At 36.7% G+C, this 17,833-nt stretch overlaps 1 long non-coding RNA gene and 1 pseudogene across 1 annotated transcript; both read right to left on the reverse strand.

Moving 5' to 3' along the window:
• Positions 1-1,988: 1,988 nt before the first annotated feature.
• Positions 1,989-2,971, reverse strand: LOC137715231 (uncharacterized). The gene is made up of 3 exons (XR_011065553.1): positions 2,877-2,971; positions 2,161-2,225; positions 1,989-2,020 (listed from the first exon to the last, which is right to left on the reverse strand). It is a non-coding gene; the product is annotated as an uncharacterized lncRNA (long non-coding RNA).
• Positions 2,972-5,986: 3,015 nt separating this feature from the next.
• Positions 5,987-12,798, reverse strand: LOC137714527 ((-)-germacrene D synthase-like; annotated as a pseudogene).
• Between the last annotated feature and the right edge of the window lie 5,035 nt (positions 12,799-17,833).

Consider the following 17,833-nt stretch of genomic DNA (forward strand, 5'->3'; position numbering starts at 1 on the left):
GACCAACCGAACCTAGAACATGGAAGAATTATCTCTTCCAACTCTTTTTCTTTAGCAATTATCTAAATCAAATAGAGTTCCAGTGAAAATCGCTTCCCTGTCTTGAGTGCATTATCTATCGTTGCATGTAAAACTGGTTTCAACGAATGAAAATGAATACAACTTATTTGAAGATGTAGGTGGTATTTATAATTGATAACTCCTATCGGCTTACACTAATCATCTGAATTGTCTCTTTGGTATTTACTTCCAAAATCAAGTTTTCTTGGTCAATTTAACTTCTCTTCTTGGATGGCTAACCTCGATTTAATTTTTAGTAACGTTGCGTAAGAATTGTTTTTACTCTAAAGGTTATAACCTTTAGACAAAGACAAGAGATAACAAAGAACTAATACTCTAAGGTTATAACCTTTAGACAAAGACAAAAGATAACAAAGAACTAATTAATTGACTATTAAGTATTAATGTACCTTCCCAGCCAGTCCTGTTCTGTCAGTCCTCTGCAAAATGCTCTGTTTTGTCCCCTTCGGACTCCAAACCATGGTTACTGGAGCAATGCCTTTGTTACTGCATTTCTGACTCCCAGCCATCTTCCCTTTCACATTCTCTTTTCCTGAGGCAGCCATTCTGTTAGATCCACCAACTACTGGTTTCTCCTTGGATTTTACAGTAGCAGTAGTTGATTTATTTTCATTAACTCTAACTGATTCCAGAGGTTTCCTTCTCTGAATCTGATATTGAACCTGTACAAACACTGATTCACGTTAACATCAATCTCGTGGTCCATCACTGCATACTATGAAGCAAGATCAAATTCAATATGAATAAAATGTACAAAATAAATTGCAAGAAAACCATGAGCAAATATGGCAGCCCTAAAATTGCTTTTCATAGAGGGGAGTAATATTTAACTCGTGTTACGAAAACAGGTAGAGAATGAGATAAATTTCCCATCAGCCTAAGGGTTTTAGATAGAGTATAGAGAAGTCCCTTACTAGTGGCAATTACTAGTTTTACGACATCTTACCTTTGGTTTTGCAGCTTCCACGTGGACTGACTTCGAAACATTAGTGGCAATCTTATGATTAGACGGCTTGGATACTTTGGAAGGTCTTATTCTGTTCTTGGTTGCATAACTCATTCTTGCCACATTTCTGCTATCTGGGGTTCTTTCTTTGTACTGTATTGATGTAGATGTTGAGGCCCTGCCCTCAGAACGAGGATTTGATGATGATCCCACACTAGACTTACTGGATGAAGATTTATGGACTCTTGATTGCCTTCTATCACCATTAATCTCCACTCTGGCTGCTGGCCTTGTAATACCACTTTTCCTGAAACCAGCCTTTATGACTGAAAATATCCCATTTGTTTGACTCAATACTGGATTTGACTTCTCCATAAACTTTTGTTGTTGCTGCTGCTGACCAATCTCTGATGTTATGGTGCTTGTTGTACTGCTTTCATCTGCCTTGTTTGTCACAGAACTCAAACTACATGTTGGATCCCCACCAGAAGACGTTGGCTTAGAGCAACTGGGTATGTGATTTGTAGTTAAACTGCTTTTGCAAACTGAACTTGATTTGGAACTGGATGTTCCTTTCAACTGTATAAAGCTTGATTTGGGTTTCATCTTATCACTGGACCCTGAATTCCCACAGGAAGATGTCCCACTCAGAACTTTGTCTAGGTGCCGCTTATCTGCAAAATCCTGGTTTTCCCCTCTCCATTTCTTGCTTACGAAGTCTTTGCCTCTTGACTTAGAGACAGAAGATGGAAGTTGTGGTGAAGATGGTCCTACTAAGTCAAAGTTTAGGCCTATACTATCCTCACCGGAATTCAAAAATGCAGCCTTCAACTGGCGTGAAGAGCATTGGTGGAACCTAATAATTCCATCAAATTACCAGAACTCAGCATTCTTCTTGGACGACATGAATCCAAAAGACAAAATGGATAATACCGAATAATCAAAGGGTTAGAGGATACTTACAGATGGCTTCTTCTAAACCAGTCATCATCACTGCAATGTATCCAAATAAAGAAGAATTAAAAATTGGCATCACATATACTTACTGAATTATAAACCATTTCTGAAAATTAAAGAGAAAAAAAACGTGTGGGAACGTGACGATATTTGCTACTGAGCATAGTAGAACCCACATATGTTGGTTTGTTGAGTTGACTTCTAATGTGAGATCAACCCACATAGGCGCTTCAATTTCTTCCTGTATCGATCAGCAAAGAAAGAAGTAAACAAGTAAATTAAGGGTCCAGAGACATTGCATGAAATAAAAAAGATTGCAAGCTAATCCTAATGTAATAATGGGTTTCTGTGAATATTTAAAACTCCAAATCCTTTTTCTATTCCACACTGTGTAAAGAGAGAACCGAACGCAATCGATTCACAAGAACAAAATGCACCTTCAGAGTTGGTTAGGATATGTTTGGTTGCTGAGAAAATGTAGACTAAGAAAAAGAAGTAGAAGGTTGTAAACATGAACATGAATAAGAATGCAAACATCCATACAATACGAGAACTCGGAACTCAGGAATTGCCAGAACCCACAGAAATTCACAAAAACAAAAAAACCCAGAAATCGAAAACTGTCATAAGCTCAAATCAAAACCCAGAAACAAGATTAAAGATATCAAATTCAGAAACCCACATTAATAACAAGACGACCCACATTTCAAGCAAACGAGATTCCTAAACACAATAAATCCAATTTCAAAGAACTCAAAATTAAACCAAAAACAAAAAAAAGCCAATTAAATCCAAGAACCCCAAATTCCAACCCAAAAAAAAAAACCATTAATCCGAGGGGGGAGAGAGAGAGAGAGAGAGGGAAAACAAGTTCAAGGAAGATGATTTGTACCAGAAATGCCCAGTGATCGTTGCTATTCTTTAGAGCCATGTTCTTGTCCTCCTCAAAAGCCGCAGACGAATGGGCTTTTCTTCTTCTTCTTCTTCTATCATCCATCCTCCATTTGTGCTTCTATTTTGCTAATTTGGGAGGAAGTATGTATGCCGTTTGAGCTTTCACCGCTGCGAGCGCCCAGCGTCGTCGTTTTGTTTGGACGGCTGGGATTGATCAGCAGGTCCCCGATGCGGACCGTTGTTTATTATTGCGAATGGAGAGGGCGAGCTCAAACCATTTGACCGTTGGTGGGATTCAAATTTGATCCAGGAAAAGAAATGGAAGGTCGTTGGTCTCGTATTGGTTATGGGCCGGGGCGTGGGGTTTAATTTTTTACCCATTGTATTGTATTTAGAGGTTTCAAAATTACCTCAAAATACATTTTTCGTCTATTTGACCATACGTGTGACTCATTTTTAAATTGATGTAGAAATTGCATTAAAATATGTTCTCGAAATTAAATCAAAATGAAGTAACTTGGTGAAAAATATTGAAATAAGTCGTCCATGAAAAGAGGCCGAACCATCATAACTTGCCTATATTATATCTATTTATCTTTTCTTTTTAATTAGATGAGTTTTTATTTTCTCAAAATTTTTTAATTGAAATTTTCTCTAGTTATCAATAACCATGTTGTCCGATCGACGTATCTCCAACTTTGGATTGTTTACCAGATCTAGTGAACTACAGGTGTTTTCTACCAATTCTGATAATTATGGTTATACTCTTGTTTTTTTTTTACCATGGTGTGAATATATTGTACGTAGGTGTAAGTATACGTAAATTCGACTACAGATATATAAGTTGAGAACCAAACCTCCTCCCCACTATTTAGCCAGTATAAATACTAGAGGAATCCTAAAATCTTCGCCAGTATGCAAACCCTAGACAACACAAGAAAATATTTCTCATAAAGTAGTTGTATCCGACCAAGTGTTTGTAGAAAACTTTGGTATTGCCGCAACCTTCATCTTTCCATGGTTGCCACGGAAATCAAGTTAGCCACTCATTTGTTTGTGTTTTAATTATATAACCATATAAGCTTAACATAATTAACTTTTACATAATATAAGGACAAACAATGATCCTCTCTCATTTTCTATCTACCGTAGAAGCCACAAGACCACACACAAGAGACTTTCATTTTCTCTTCGAGAGATCATTTGTACGGCTCACTTCACATTGTATTTCAACGATTCAACTGTACATCTTTTACGTCTTTCTTTAAAAATCTTCTCTAACACAAATCATCAAAATTTGAAATATTTGATCATTATATTAAATGGTAGTCATATCAATGTTTCTTTGAACAATCAAATTCGCCTATTAAATAGAATTATTAGAGGATCCCTAAACGAAAGGGGACTGTATACCATGATCGAGAGACATTTGGTAGGGAGCATTAATTACTCATAATGGCTTAACATACTTTTAGCAGAAACACTTACTCATGACTAATCATTCTTCCACCTTTAGCTTAGACAAGTTTTCAGTAGGAACACTTGTTCATTCTTTGAGTAGCCAAGTACTAGAATAATGTTTGGCTACTCGAGGAATAGTAATCATTCTTCTACCTTTAGTTTAGAGCATCTCTAAAGGAGATGTCAAAATATCTAAATCAGCAATAATGTTAAAAAAGACAACAACTGTTTTCCAACCAAGAAATTAAATCTGATGTGGCATGACATGGAATGGCAGCTTGCCCACTCCCAAAAAAAAAAAAAAACAAAAAAAAATTGACAGTATCTTCAAAATTTTTATAATAATTATTAAATGCTTTTTACTAACTTTTTATTGGTTTAAAGCATTGCACTTTAATTTCTTTTCAATACCCATGCAATGTTTAAATATTTTTATACTTTTTAAATCATTTCCTTTCACTACCAATGCAAAGAAAATAAATATGAATTTTTACTTTATGTTTAAAATTTGACATGGATAACAAAACTTTAAAAGATGTCAAAATGCCACATAAGTTGTCAAATTTAAATTTTATGTTTAAAATTTGAGATTCCCTTTGGAGATGGTCTTAGACAAGTTAATGATAACTTCACTATAACACAGTATGTAATTAATAGCACTGCACGATAGCATTTCTCAACAAGCGCTACATAATGGTTTCAGAAATTCCAACACTTTTTAAAACGCTATTGTAGGCTTTAAAATTTTAATATTTTGAAGTCAGTACTAATTTTTTCCTTCCAACATATATTAAATCACTTGAGCTGTCCAATCTAACTCCATACACCAAATGAGGTCTAAAGATTTGCAGGACTCAGTGCTCAAAAAGATAAACTGATAAGCAAATCAAATGAACTTGGTTCATCGATCTACTTTGTGGTAATTGCAAATAATCAAATTAGTTGCTTGGTACATCTTGGTTTTTACCAGAGAATGTCCAATATGTGTTACTTCTTTATGTGCTACCATTTCATATGAATAATATAACTCCATTTCCTTTTCTTGGATCTCAAATGCTTTAGTTTAACCGTCTGATATCACAAGTCGCTTTGGGTAAGAATATACACCCAAATGGTTGTAGCATAACCCAAAACAGAAAATTACAAAGCTAGGGATAGCCCTAACTCTAGCAATGCTAAGCTTATCAGCAAACCAAGATGCCTACAAGGGAAGGGAGGAGGACCATTAAACGCATGCATAAAAGTCCTTTGAAACATGATGAAAATGTATATAAACAGCTAGCTGGATGGGTGAATCTGAAATTCGAACTGTAGAATTTCTCATTCAGCTAGGAGATAAAATATAATTCATAATTTACTCAAGTTCATAACAATTCCCTTCTTCAAGTCCAACTTCAACACTTTGGGAATTATACTGCAGCTTTCTACAAAATTCAATGACAAGAGTATATATTCTCACAGAACGGAAATTTAAATTTATTTCATTTGTAGTATCAAAGAGAAAACAATTAAACAATTCAAACAAATTTATTAAAACACGGTTTCAACGAACGACCAGTACAAAAACCGGCTCATTCGTATTTTTGTTGGCCAATGGTGATGCCTTACTGAATTTAGCAAAGAGAACAACTAGTCCAAATTGAAGGCCTAAAGAGGCACGGGTTCGGCAAAGAGTGAAACCACAATGTCCTTGAGAAATATTCCAGCATGAGTAAGGCCATCATCATGCTTGTATATAACTTCAATCATTCGTGCAAGATTGACAATTCGTAGTATTAGCTGCATGGGGAAAATGGTAGGGCGGTGACACGTTTCGTTTACGTCCTTCCATGCATTATTAACTTGCTTGATTAGTTCGATTATTGCTTGTTCCTCTGTGGCACCATGTTCTTTCAAGTAGCATTCCACGGATGAGGCAACATGCCCTCTCTTCTGGTCAAACTTCAAAAAACATATCAAGGTTATATATAGTAGTTGTAGAACAAATCTAGCTAATAACAAATTATTAAAAAAATATATACATATGCAAAGAAAAAAGAGAATATTGGAGAATTAATTGATCTTGAACTTTAGTCGAATTTGAGTTTTCACCACTGAACTAAAAATTTGTGAATATTGATGATTGAACTTGCCACAGTGGTCCTTTCGAGGATGGAAGTTCTTACGGAGCAACCCAAAAGAACCATTGCTCCACACTGTGACTAGTTCATACACCGGAACTCACAATACGTAGTAATTAATTTATATAATTAAGTACGTACCTTGTGAGATTTAATATCGTCCACGAGTCTAGCAATTTGTGATGCCGCCTCCACAATCTTAGGGTCACTAAACACCCAATCCAAGGAGTCTTTTGTAACAACACTTCCCATTCCAACAAAGGCTGTGGTTGCTAGCATGAAGTAGGATGTATTAAGTGCTTCTGAAAAATATTCATCCATGGTTGGTGTGTAGTTATCATAGAACCATTTTGCTTCCTTGAAGAAAGATTTAACTTGAATTTTCATCTGAGAGACGACCAAGCGATGTACATATACATAATAAAGCTTTAATTAATTACTATATAACAGTACTTAGTAAGATGGAAAAGATATTTCTGTGAGACTTAATGCTTCTCTTGCATAGTGGATGAGATATGAGTTTCCCTCGTTTCCAAGCTTTTCCTCAATTTCAGCGTAGAGATCCAACAATGCTTGATAACAGACTTTCATGTACTCTGATAGATGAACCATGATAGAGATGTCCTACCTGATGACTGACGAAGAAACATTTAAAATAAGCGAGTGAAACAATCCATAAAGGCTCTCATCAAAAAGTACTAGTTGAAGTTCGAATTTTCAGACGTCTTGCTACATCACGTACTGTCAACATTCAATATTCAAAGAAAATGGTACCTTTCTCGACGGCTAATTCGTCGTGGTTTGGCCCAAAAATGGCTTGAAAATGGCTAACTCAAGACCAAGACAACCAATTTCGAGCTGTTTTTCGGCCAAACCACGGCGATTTAGCAATCTAGAAAGGTATCATTCTCTTTGTCTCATTGAGAAGTATGATTGTCGTTTTTGAATCACTCGATTTCGTTAAGTATTGAAGAAGTTATGAACATTTAAAGTTTACCTAGTTTCTGGCGAGTTTTCCAGTTTTCTCGCCGATCAATCACCTTTCAGGCTATTTTCCAGCTATCTTTGGCAACCATTGGGCTTCCAAATGGATAAAATCTTGTTCTACACTTTCTTATCTTCATTTTGATATGTTATGGGTCCAATTTGGTTAAAAAATGATTGAGTTATGAAACTTTGAAAATTGCACAAACTTTTGGCCAAGAGCTCCGGGACACTTAACGGAGTTTTTAACGGAATAACGAAAATAATAGAAATCAATCTTAGGAACCAAAGTGATGTGTTATGCAGATCTCAGGGACCATTTTGGCTAAAATGCCTAACCAAAATGATTGATTATGAACAAACTCAATAATCAATTCTATCGATTTCAAATCTTAGGAACCAAAGTGAGGAGTTAGGCTAAAAAGCCTATTCTAATTAATTCAGAGAATGTTTCCTCAATTGTAGAGGGCTGGCGGGAGTTGAAGGTGTGTGGTTCTTCGATATTTTTATACAGTTGTGACTTGCAAGGGGGCGGTTCAATGGGTGGCGCAGTGGGTGGGGCGGAGCATGGCGTAGCATCCCCAAATTAAAATAATGGGTAAAGTACAAAAAACTACCTCAACTATTGGTGTCATGACACTTTCATACCTCATCTTTTAAAATTGACAATGTCATACCTCATCTTTAGAATTTGGTCCAATGTTATACCTTCCGTTACTTGGCCGTTTACTTTTCAGTTAAATGCTGACGTGGCTTGATTCGGGGTCCACTTTCTACTAAAAAATCATTAAAATATTATTAAAAACTAAAAAAAAAATTATTTAAAATTATTTAAATATTAAAATAATAATAAAAAGTAAAAAAAATAAAAAAAAAGATTTTGAAAACCCAACAAACCCCCCCCTGCGGAAGAACAAGAAGGAGAAGGAGAAGGAGGAGGAGGAGGAGGAAGAAGAAGAAGAGGAAAAAAAGGAGGAAGGGAAAAAAAAAAATTCCCCCCTGGTTGGCGCGGAAGAAAAAGAAGGGCGAAGGAGAAGGAAGAGGAGGAGGAGCAAGAAGAAGAAGAGGAAAAAAAGGAAGAAAAAAAATTCCCCCCCTCCCCCCGGTTGGCGCGGAAGAAGAAGAAGGGAGAAGGAGAAGGAGAAGGAGGAAGAAGAAGAAAAGGAAGAAAAAAAAAAAAAAAATTTGAAATCCCATCAACACCCCTCTGCGGAAGAAGGAGAAGGTGAAGAAGAAGGAGAAGGATAAGGAGAAGATGAAGAGGAAAAAAAGGAGGAAGGAAAAAAAAAAAAATTGAAAACCATAACTCCCCTGCAGAAGAAGAAGAAGAAGAAGAAGAAGAGGAGGGAAATAAAAAATAAAAAAATTTGAAAACCCATTCTCATCCATTCTCCACGTCCTCTTCCGCACCCATCTTCCATCTTCTCTGCGCACCCAAGATACCGCCAATGGGATCTGGGTTTTTTTTTTTTTTTTTTTTTTTGCTTTTTTCTAGTTTGCAGGAGGGAGAAGAGTGTGGGTGTGGGTGTGGGGGAAACTGAGTGTGGCTGTGGGGGAAGACAAATTGGATTTTATTTTATTTTATTTTTTTTGGGATTTGCAGGTGGGGGAAGAAGATGAAGATGGGGAGAGGAGAGAGGAGGGAGGAGGGGGGAGGGGACAGACGAAATGAGGTTTTTTTTTTTTTTTTTCTCCTTTTTATTGTTATTTTAATATTTAAAAAAATATTAAATAATTAGTTTTTAGTTTTTAATAATTTTTTAATAGAAAGTAGGTTCCGAATCAAGCCACGTCAGCACTTAACAGAAAAATTGACGGAGGTATGACATTGTCACAAATTCGTAAGATGGGGTATGACATTGTCAATTTTAAAAATGAAGTATGAAACTGTCGTGGCCCCAATAGTTGAGGTAGTTTTTTGTACTTTACCCTAAAATAATTGATATAAATAAGAGTTGGCCGTATAAATTAGTTGTACTATTGGTATGGCGTTTACCCATGCGTGATTGTGAAGGAGAAGCAATTATTAGCTAAACCACATCAGCGCATAGTACTTCCACTTCAAATTTGACACATCTTCTATTATTATACAGTTGGACTTAAAAGCTTAATTAATAAAAAAATTAAAAATTGAAGAAAGAAAAAACCCCATAGCCACCTCCCTCCCCGATGATTCTCAGCTCCCTCCTTAGCCTTCATAGTTTCACCCCTCCTAACATTTGGATTTAATTAGTTCGATTTCCCTTGATGTATATCCTTCTTTGTCATATTTATAATACAACAAGATACAAGACTAATTAACTTGAAACAGAAAATAATGATATCCTAATTGAACAAATAATTCTAATTCCACAAAAACTTTGAAGCCTACATGTCGTTTTTCCTCCTAAAGACTACCTAATTAGGACTTAGGAGATCCAATGTAATTCACAATTTACTTAATTTCATAACAATTCCCTTCTTCAACTCATACTCCAACATTTTGCGAATTACACTACAGCGTTCTACAGAATTCAATGACAAGAGTATATATATTATCACAGAACGAAAATTTAAATTTATTTCATTTGTAGTATCAAAGAGAAAACAAACAATTCAAACAAATTAAAACATGGTTTCAACGAACGACCAGTAGAAAGACTGGCTCTTTCGAATTTTGCTGGCCAATGGTGATGCCTTATTATTGAATTTAGTAAAGAGAACAACTAGTCCAAATTGAAGGCCTAAAGTGTCACGGGTTCGACAAGAGTGAAACCACAATATCCTTGAGAAAGATTCCAGCATGAGTAAAGCCATCGTCATGTTTGTATACAACTTCAACCATTCGTGCAAGATTGACAATTCGTAGTAGTATCTGCATGGGGAAAATGGTAGGGCGGTGGCACGTTTCATTTACGTCCTTCCATGCATTATTCACTTGCTTGCTTAGTTCGATTATTGCTTGTTCCTCTGTGGCATCATGTTCCTTCATGTAGCATTCCACACATGAGGCAACATGCCCTCTCTTCTGCTCAGACTTCAAAAAAATATCAAGGTTATACATAGTAGCAGTAGAACAAATCTAGCTAATAACAAATTATTTTAAAAAAAAATACATATGCAAAGAAAAAAGAGAATATTGGAGAATTAATTGATCTTGAACTTTAGTCGAATTTGAGTTTTCACCACTGAACTAAAAATTTATGAATATTGATGATTGAACTTGCCACAGTGGTCCTTTTGAGGATGGAAGTTCTTACGGAGCAACCCAAAAGAACCATTGCTCCACATTGTGACTAGTTCATACACCAGAACTCACAATACGTAGTAATTAATTTATATAATTAAGTACATACCTTGTGAGATTTAATATCGTCCACGAGTCCAGCAATTTGTGATGCCGACCTTACAATCTTAGGGTCACTAAACACCCAATCCAAGGAGTCTTTTGTAACAACACTTCCCATTCCAACAAAGGCAGTGGTTGCTAGCATGAAGTAGGATGTATTAAGTGCTTCTGACAAATATTCATCCATGGTTGGTGTGTAGTTATCATAAAACCATTTTGCTTCCTTGAAGAAAGATTTAACTTGAATTTTCATCTGAGAGACGACCAAGCGATGAGAGACGACCAAGCGATGTACATCTACGTAATAAAGCTTTAATTAATTACTATATAAAGTAATTAGTAAGATGGAAAAGATATTTGTCTGTGAGACTTACTGCTTCTCTCGCATAGTCGATGCGATATGAGTTTCCCTCGTTTTCAAGCTTTTCCTCAATTTCAGCGTAGAGATCCAACAATGTTTGATAACAGACTTTCATGTACTCTGGTAGATGAACCATGGCAGAGATGTCCCACCTGATGATTGATGAAGAAACATTTAAAATAAGCGAGTGAAACAATCCAAAAAGGCTCTCATCAAAAAGTACTGGCTGAAGTTCGAATTTTCAGACGTCTTGCTACATCACATACTGTCGACGTTCAATGAGAGAAATTTTTTTAAAAAAAATGAAAACTAGCTAATTAACTACTGTAAATTGTGAGACATGCAAATTAAAGGATTATTAATTAGTTTATTTTCAAACCTTTCAACAGCTTGAGGAAACAGCTCTATTTCTTCAAATGTGCCATACACATCATAAATATCATCCATAACGACTGCGACGGCAGTAACTTTGCCAATTATCATCCTAGCAAAGGAGTATTCGGGTTCATAGTAGCACCTTAAACCCCAAAGGTAGCACTCAACTACTCTGTCCCTCGCAAACGGTAACTTGTTTACAAAGTCCAACTCCTTCCACCACCTGCATTAATTAATTTAGGTAGAATTTGATTAGTGAATTAGTGAATTAGTTTTGCATGAAGTTGATTATATATATAATAATCTTGAAATTTCACTTAGTTCCTTCTGAATCTCTGATGGACTTTCTACAAGAAGTTGAAATCCAAGTTTGCAAAAGTTAGGAGAGTCTCATTATGTGAATTATGTTCGTGGTAGATGGACAAGTAATGCCTTGCTTCTAGCCTTGGGTTGCCCTTCCAGAATTGCTGCTACAATGCATGCTTTACTTCTTTCGAAAGTGGCCCGGGGCTTAAACGATGTGCTGCTGACTCGAGATGAGTGGTGGTAAAGCTTAATGCCTCTTCTAGTATATCCTCTCCGTGTACCCTCAGATGTGTAGCTTCGTACAAACTTAGTAGTCCCACGACATCATTCGTGAGTGATTCCTTAAATTTTGCATCATTGACGTCCTTGAACTTGTTGAACATGTCTGCTTCAAAAACAATTAATTAATGCATGCATTACGTGCTTAATTAGAAGAAGAAATTTAATCCTCACATAGCTATCAACAAGCCATGAGCACTGAGAACTTACCACATGAAATATTATAACCTTGTTGTCTAAGCAATCGAAAATAGAGAGCAGGAGCGTGAAGATCATCGTCATCACTTCCTTCAGTTCCGTGGTGATAACAGTCATAAGAGTTGCTGTGAATTTGGAGCAAAACTTGATCCATCTCATTTTCTAAATGGCGGGAGATGCCTAAGCGCTGAATGGCATTAATCAATTCCAATTTTTTCAAGGGATTACTAGGTATTGGAGCCATTATATCATCCTCTTCACTTTCAGTTCTTGAACATGTTGCTCTTCTTCTATATTTGTTTCCTAAAAAGACAAATTGCAAGGGAATTAGAAAGAAAGGAAAAATGGTAACATATATTTGACAAACTATCAGTCTAAATGAATTTCGTACGATAGAAGCATATGATAAGAAATGATGGCCCCAAATGGTCGGAGAGAAATTTGCTGAATGCCGATTAACATTATTATTAGTAGTTTTTGGGGTTTGATTTGCTTGAGATGCATACATTTTATTCTAATGGCTTTTTAGCCAAAATGGTCCTTGAGATTTGCCTAACTCTTAACATTGGTCCCCGAAATTTGAAATCAATAGAAATGGTCCTGAGATTGTCCACCATCAATCATTTTGGTCATTCGGTAAAAAAATTATGTTAAACAAGAATCCAAATAATAAAACTAACTTCAATATAATAAACAATAAACCAAAATGATTTGACAAAAGTTGAAGGTATTTTTATTATTTTACCCTTATTTTATAGATATTTTTCACATAATAACTAAAATGATTGATTGTGAACAAACTCAATGACCAATTCTATCGATTTCAAATCTCAAGGATCAAAGTAAAGAGTTGTGCAAATCTCAAAAACCATTTTTGCTAAAAAGGATATTCTAATTAATTCAGAGAATTTTTCCTCAATTGTAGAGGGCTGGCGGGAGTAGAAGGTGTGTGGTTCTTTGATATTTACATACAGTTGTGACTTGCGAGGAGGCAGTTCAAGGGGTGGAGAGATTTTTCAGTGTTCCCGTCATACGAGATGGTACACCACGTGTCTCAATATAAATGGTGGGTCATATGTGTTAAAATATTAATAACTTAAAAATTAAAATTTTTCACCACTTACATTGAGACACGTGGTGTACCATCCGTGTTCCCGTCACACCTAAAAATTTTCCCAAGGGGTGGCCCAGTGGATGGGACGGAGCATGGCCTACATCCCCAAATTAAATAAATAAGAGTATTAATTAGTTGTACTATTGGTGTGGCGTTTACCCATGCGTGATTGTGAAGGAGAAGAAATTATTAGGTAAACCATATCAGCACATGTTACTCCCACTTCAAATTTGGCACATCTTCTATTAGACCAAATCGGACAAATGCTTCCTGTGGTCTTAAGATATTCAGAACATAGCTCATGTGGTAAAATAATTCGGATTTAAACTCATGTGGTATAGATTTAGTCCAAAAATATTAGTTCTGTTAAATACATGGATAGAATTGTATTTTCACAAAACCTTCTTCCTCATGCTTTCTCTGGAATGTGTATTTTCACAAAACCATGTCTAAGATCAACCTCATCACTGATCTCGATGCCATCCCACTCAGAGCCCTGAATACACTTTCCACAAATCCATCTGCTACAACTTTGGCAGGGATACCTAGGACCAATACTGGTGGTGTTTGTATTGCAATCGCAACACATCTTGCTATCGTTACTGGGCATATCACACTCGCCAGACAAAACCCGCGAGTACCTAATTTTTCTATTTGATCTTAGTAGTGAACGATCAGATATTCCCATTGAATGGTAACAACCCAACAAGAAGAGAACCCAGAATTTTCTTTTTACTTTTTTCTCGAGAAACAAACACACTGGCCTCGAAATTTGTCAATGATACGACCTCTCAGCTTTAAAGAAAGAAGAAGAATTACAACCCAAAAATGGAAAAAGAAAAGCAACTTACTTTATTAATATCATGGTTCATAGCAACAGCAGCTTTCATGGTCTGAAGATTAGTGCGTACTCTGGTATTCATCTTTTTTTCTTTCTGGAAAAAAATGAGATAAACAAACTATGGTGCAAATTTAATGCATCCTGAAAAGATGAACAGAGGGATGTCAACTAGAGAGAGAGACTGAGAGAGATTATATTTCATATATGGTTAAGAGAGCGGGAAAGTTGAAGTGGGTAAGACTCATAAAAAGAAATGGCTGCATTTGTTGTATTCAGGGCTCTGAGTGGGATGGCATCAAGATCAGTGATGAGGTTGATCTCAGACATGGTTTTGTGAAAATACACATTCCAGAGAAAGCATGAGGAAGAAGGTTTTGTGAAAATACAGTTCTATCTATATATTTAATGGACATAACTAATACTTTCGGACTATACCACATGAGTTTAAATCCGCATTTTTTTACCACATGGGCCATGTTCTGAATACCTTAGAACCACAAGACCATTTGTCCGATTTGGCCCTTCTATTATTATACAACTGGACTTAGAAGCTTAATTAATATAAAAAAAAAATTAAAAGAAAATCGAAGACCTCCTTCCCAGATGATTCCCAGCCCCCTCCGTAGCCTTCATAGCTTCACCCTTCCTATGATGTTGCCACCGAGTTTCTTCTCATCGGGCTTCGAATCCACTCTCCGACCAACCTCTGCAACCACAAGCTCATTGGCGGTCGTTTCTTCTCCGCCGAATCCACTAACGGCAAGGTGAATGAGACCACAGAGTACCACTCCCCCACGGAGTACTTCTCCTGGCGTCTACTCTCCTGTAAACCAAGGGATTCGCAGCCGGCATGGCTCCCAAGGCCCTTCGAGCCGAGTAAAATCTTTACAATTTTGGGTAACTCCTTTGTATGAAATTGTATAGATTTAAAAATAATATATGAGGTTACAATTGCACCACGTAACAAGGTAAGCTATCACTCGCAACTGGCCCGGGGGCCCTTAGAGCACTTCCACCGGAGGCACATTAGGCCGACACCCAGACAAAAAACTAGGCTGGGACTCAGTCAATCCACTCCAGCCCACAAACTTGCCTGGCACCCAGCCCCAGCTTGTCTCCAAGCCAGCCCAAACTTGACTGACCAAGGAACCGGCCCCTTTTTTGTTTTGTGCTTAGCGTGTGGCATTCACGCGACCGTGGGCATGAGTACCTGACAAACGTTTAGAGGCGGGGCCCACGCCGCAGGCGCACTCACATCTCACCCCGGGTAGGCGACGTGGCCCACTGTTTACTGTTGGATTTCCAACGGCTAGTTTTTCTAGACCGTTGGATTTCCAACGGAAAAAAAAAATTGAATTTCATTTTTGATCTGGACCGTCCGATCACAGATCAATGGTCCATGTTTTTCTCCCAAAAAAATAAAATAAAATAAAATAAAAAGGCCCAACAGTCAAAATTATGACCGTTGGCACAAGGCAGCTTATAGGATGTTGGATTTGAATATTTTTCAAATCCAATGGTCCAAATTAATTAACTACATTAAAATTTATTAAAATTTTTTTATTTTTATTTTTTATTTCTATAAATACCTAACCCTCATCGTCCACCTTACACCACATTTCAATATTTCTACACTTTGAGAGAAAAAAATGATTTCGTGGAAGCTCATTGAAGATGTTACGTTGTGTGAATGTTGGGTTCACACTACTCATGACCCGATTACGGGTAATGAGATGGATAAGCGAGAAATGTGGCGTAAAATTACGAAAGTGTTTTGCGATGTACATGGAAAAGACGCCAGAAGTAGTCAAGGTCTTCAAGGTCGTTGGAAAAAACTCAATGCTTCCTTTACTTATTGGAAAAAACTCAAAGCAAAACCGCATTAAGGACTCCAGAACAATTATTTTTCCCATCCTCGCGATCTCATCCACTTGATCTGCAGATGCTCTATATGCAATCATTCGCAAGGCAGCCGTAATTTTTTGCTCAGGAAGATGACCTAGAACACGAAAAGCATCCTCTTTTTGCACAAAGTATGGATCATGGTTGCAAATAGCACTCATGATTTTGTCAAACAAACTTTGTTGCATTCTAAAACAACGTCTAAAAACGTGATCAGAGAATACACTGTTGTGAATAAAATAATCTTCCAAGAGATCTTTACCTCTTCTTTCCCTTTTTCTATCAAAGTTTGCGGCACGTCTGGGTTTGGCTATCTAACCCACAGCTTCCATGACACTGCAGGAATGTGAGGCCTTCTGCCTTCTATGGTCATCATCTTCATCCTCCTCCATTGCGAAAGCCTCATCTCCACCTCCACCTTCCTCGAGATTGATCAATTCTTCCTGTTATGCCAACAATCTTTTATGTTGCTCTTCAAATTGTTTATGCACTCTCCTTGAAGAAGACATTGTAAAAATAACTTAAGATTTTCAAACGATGAAGAAGGATTCTGAGCTAAAAAGAAGGATTGAGTTTGGTGTGAGGATAGATGTAGAGATGTAGGGTTTATATGGACAAAAAAAGAAACGATGAGGTTCTGGACAATGTCACGTGGCACAACGTGATTGGTTGAAAATCTTATCGAAATCTTGACTAAATTATTGCAAACAGGAAGTGACATGTGGCGCGTCGGGATTGGTTGAAAATCTTATCGGAAATCTATCCACAAAATAGTACATTCGGATAATGACATGTGGCGTAATAAGATTAGTTGAAAATCTTATCATAATCTTGGCTAAATTATTGTAAATAGATAGTGACACGTGGCGCGTCGGAATCGGTTGCAAATCTTAGCGGAAATCTATTCACAAAATAGTACGTTCGGATAATAACATATGGCGTGACGAGATTGGTTAAAAATCTTATCCAAAATTAAACTATTTTATTTATTTATTCTTTTATAAAAAAAAAATTAAAATATTTTAAATGGGCTGGGTGCTAGCGCATTTTTAGAATTTGTGCCAGCTCATTTTTTTAGGGGTGGAGATGCCCTTGGCCTATTACTGTTCATTGGGGTCTATCACTGTTCACTGACTGAATAAATGCAATGGGTGCTGACACATTTGTGTTAGGGGTGGAACTGCTCTTATTAATATCTCCATGAACTCTTCCCATTCCGCCATCTCCTTTTCAATATTGGCCAATAGCTATTGTTAGCTCGGCAACAATAGTTAATGCGGCAGTCCTATTGGTTAGTATCCACCACCCCAAAATTTCTCCTGTCCACTTCCCAGGTACCCACCCATGCTACATCCAAACTTGAGCGTGTTAAATGTAATTTACCCTTAATTATATTAACAAAGGAAGAAAAATAATGGTATTTTAGTACAAGTACACGTGGTATATGAAGAAAAGTGTGAAGGTTGAAATGAAAAAGTTGCTACCATTTCTCTCTAACTTTTAGTTATATATTCCTAATTAAGGTATTTATGGAAGAAAAAAAATGTGTGTACCTTGATAATTCATTTCCTAGTTTGATGTATAAGTGAAGTTCATGTGTCAAAAAATAGTAAAGAAGATAAGTATAGAAAGGCAAAAGAGGAAGGTAGATAGGTAGCATCAATCTTTCTTTTCTTGCATAAAGAA

The sequence above is a fragment of the Pyrus communis genome, chromosome 14 (assembly GCF_963583255.1).
Source record: "Pyrus communis chromosome 14, drPyrComm1.1, whole genome shotgun sequence".
Lineage (NCBI taxonomy): Eukaryota > Viridiplantae > Streptophyta > Magnoliopsida > Rosales > Rosaceae > Pyrus > Pyrus communis.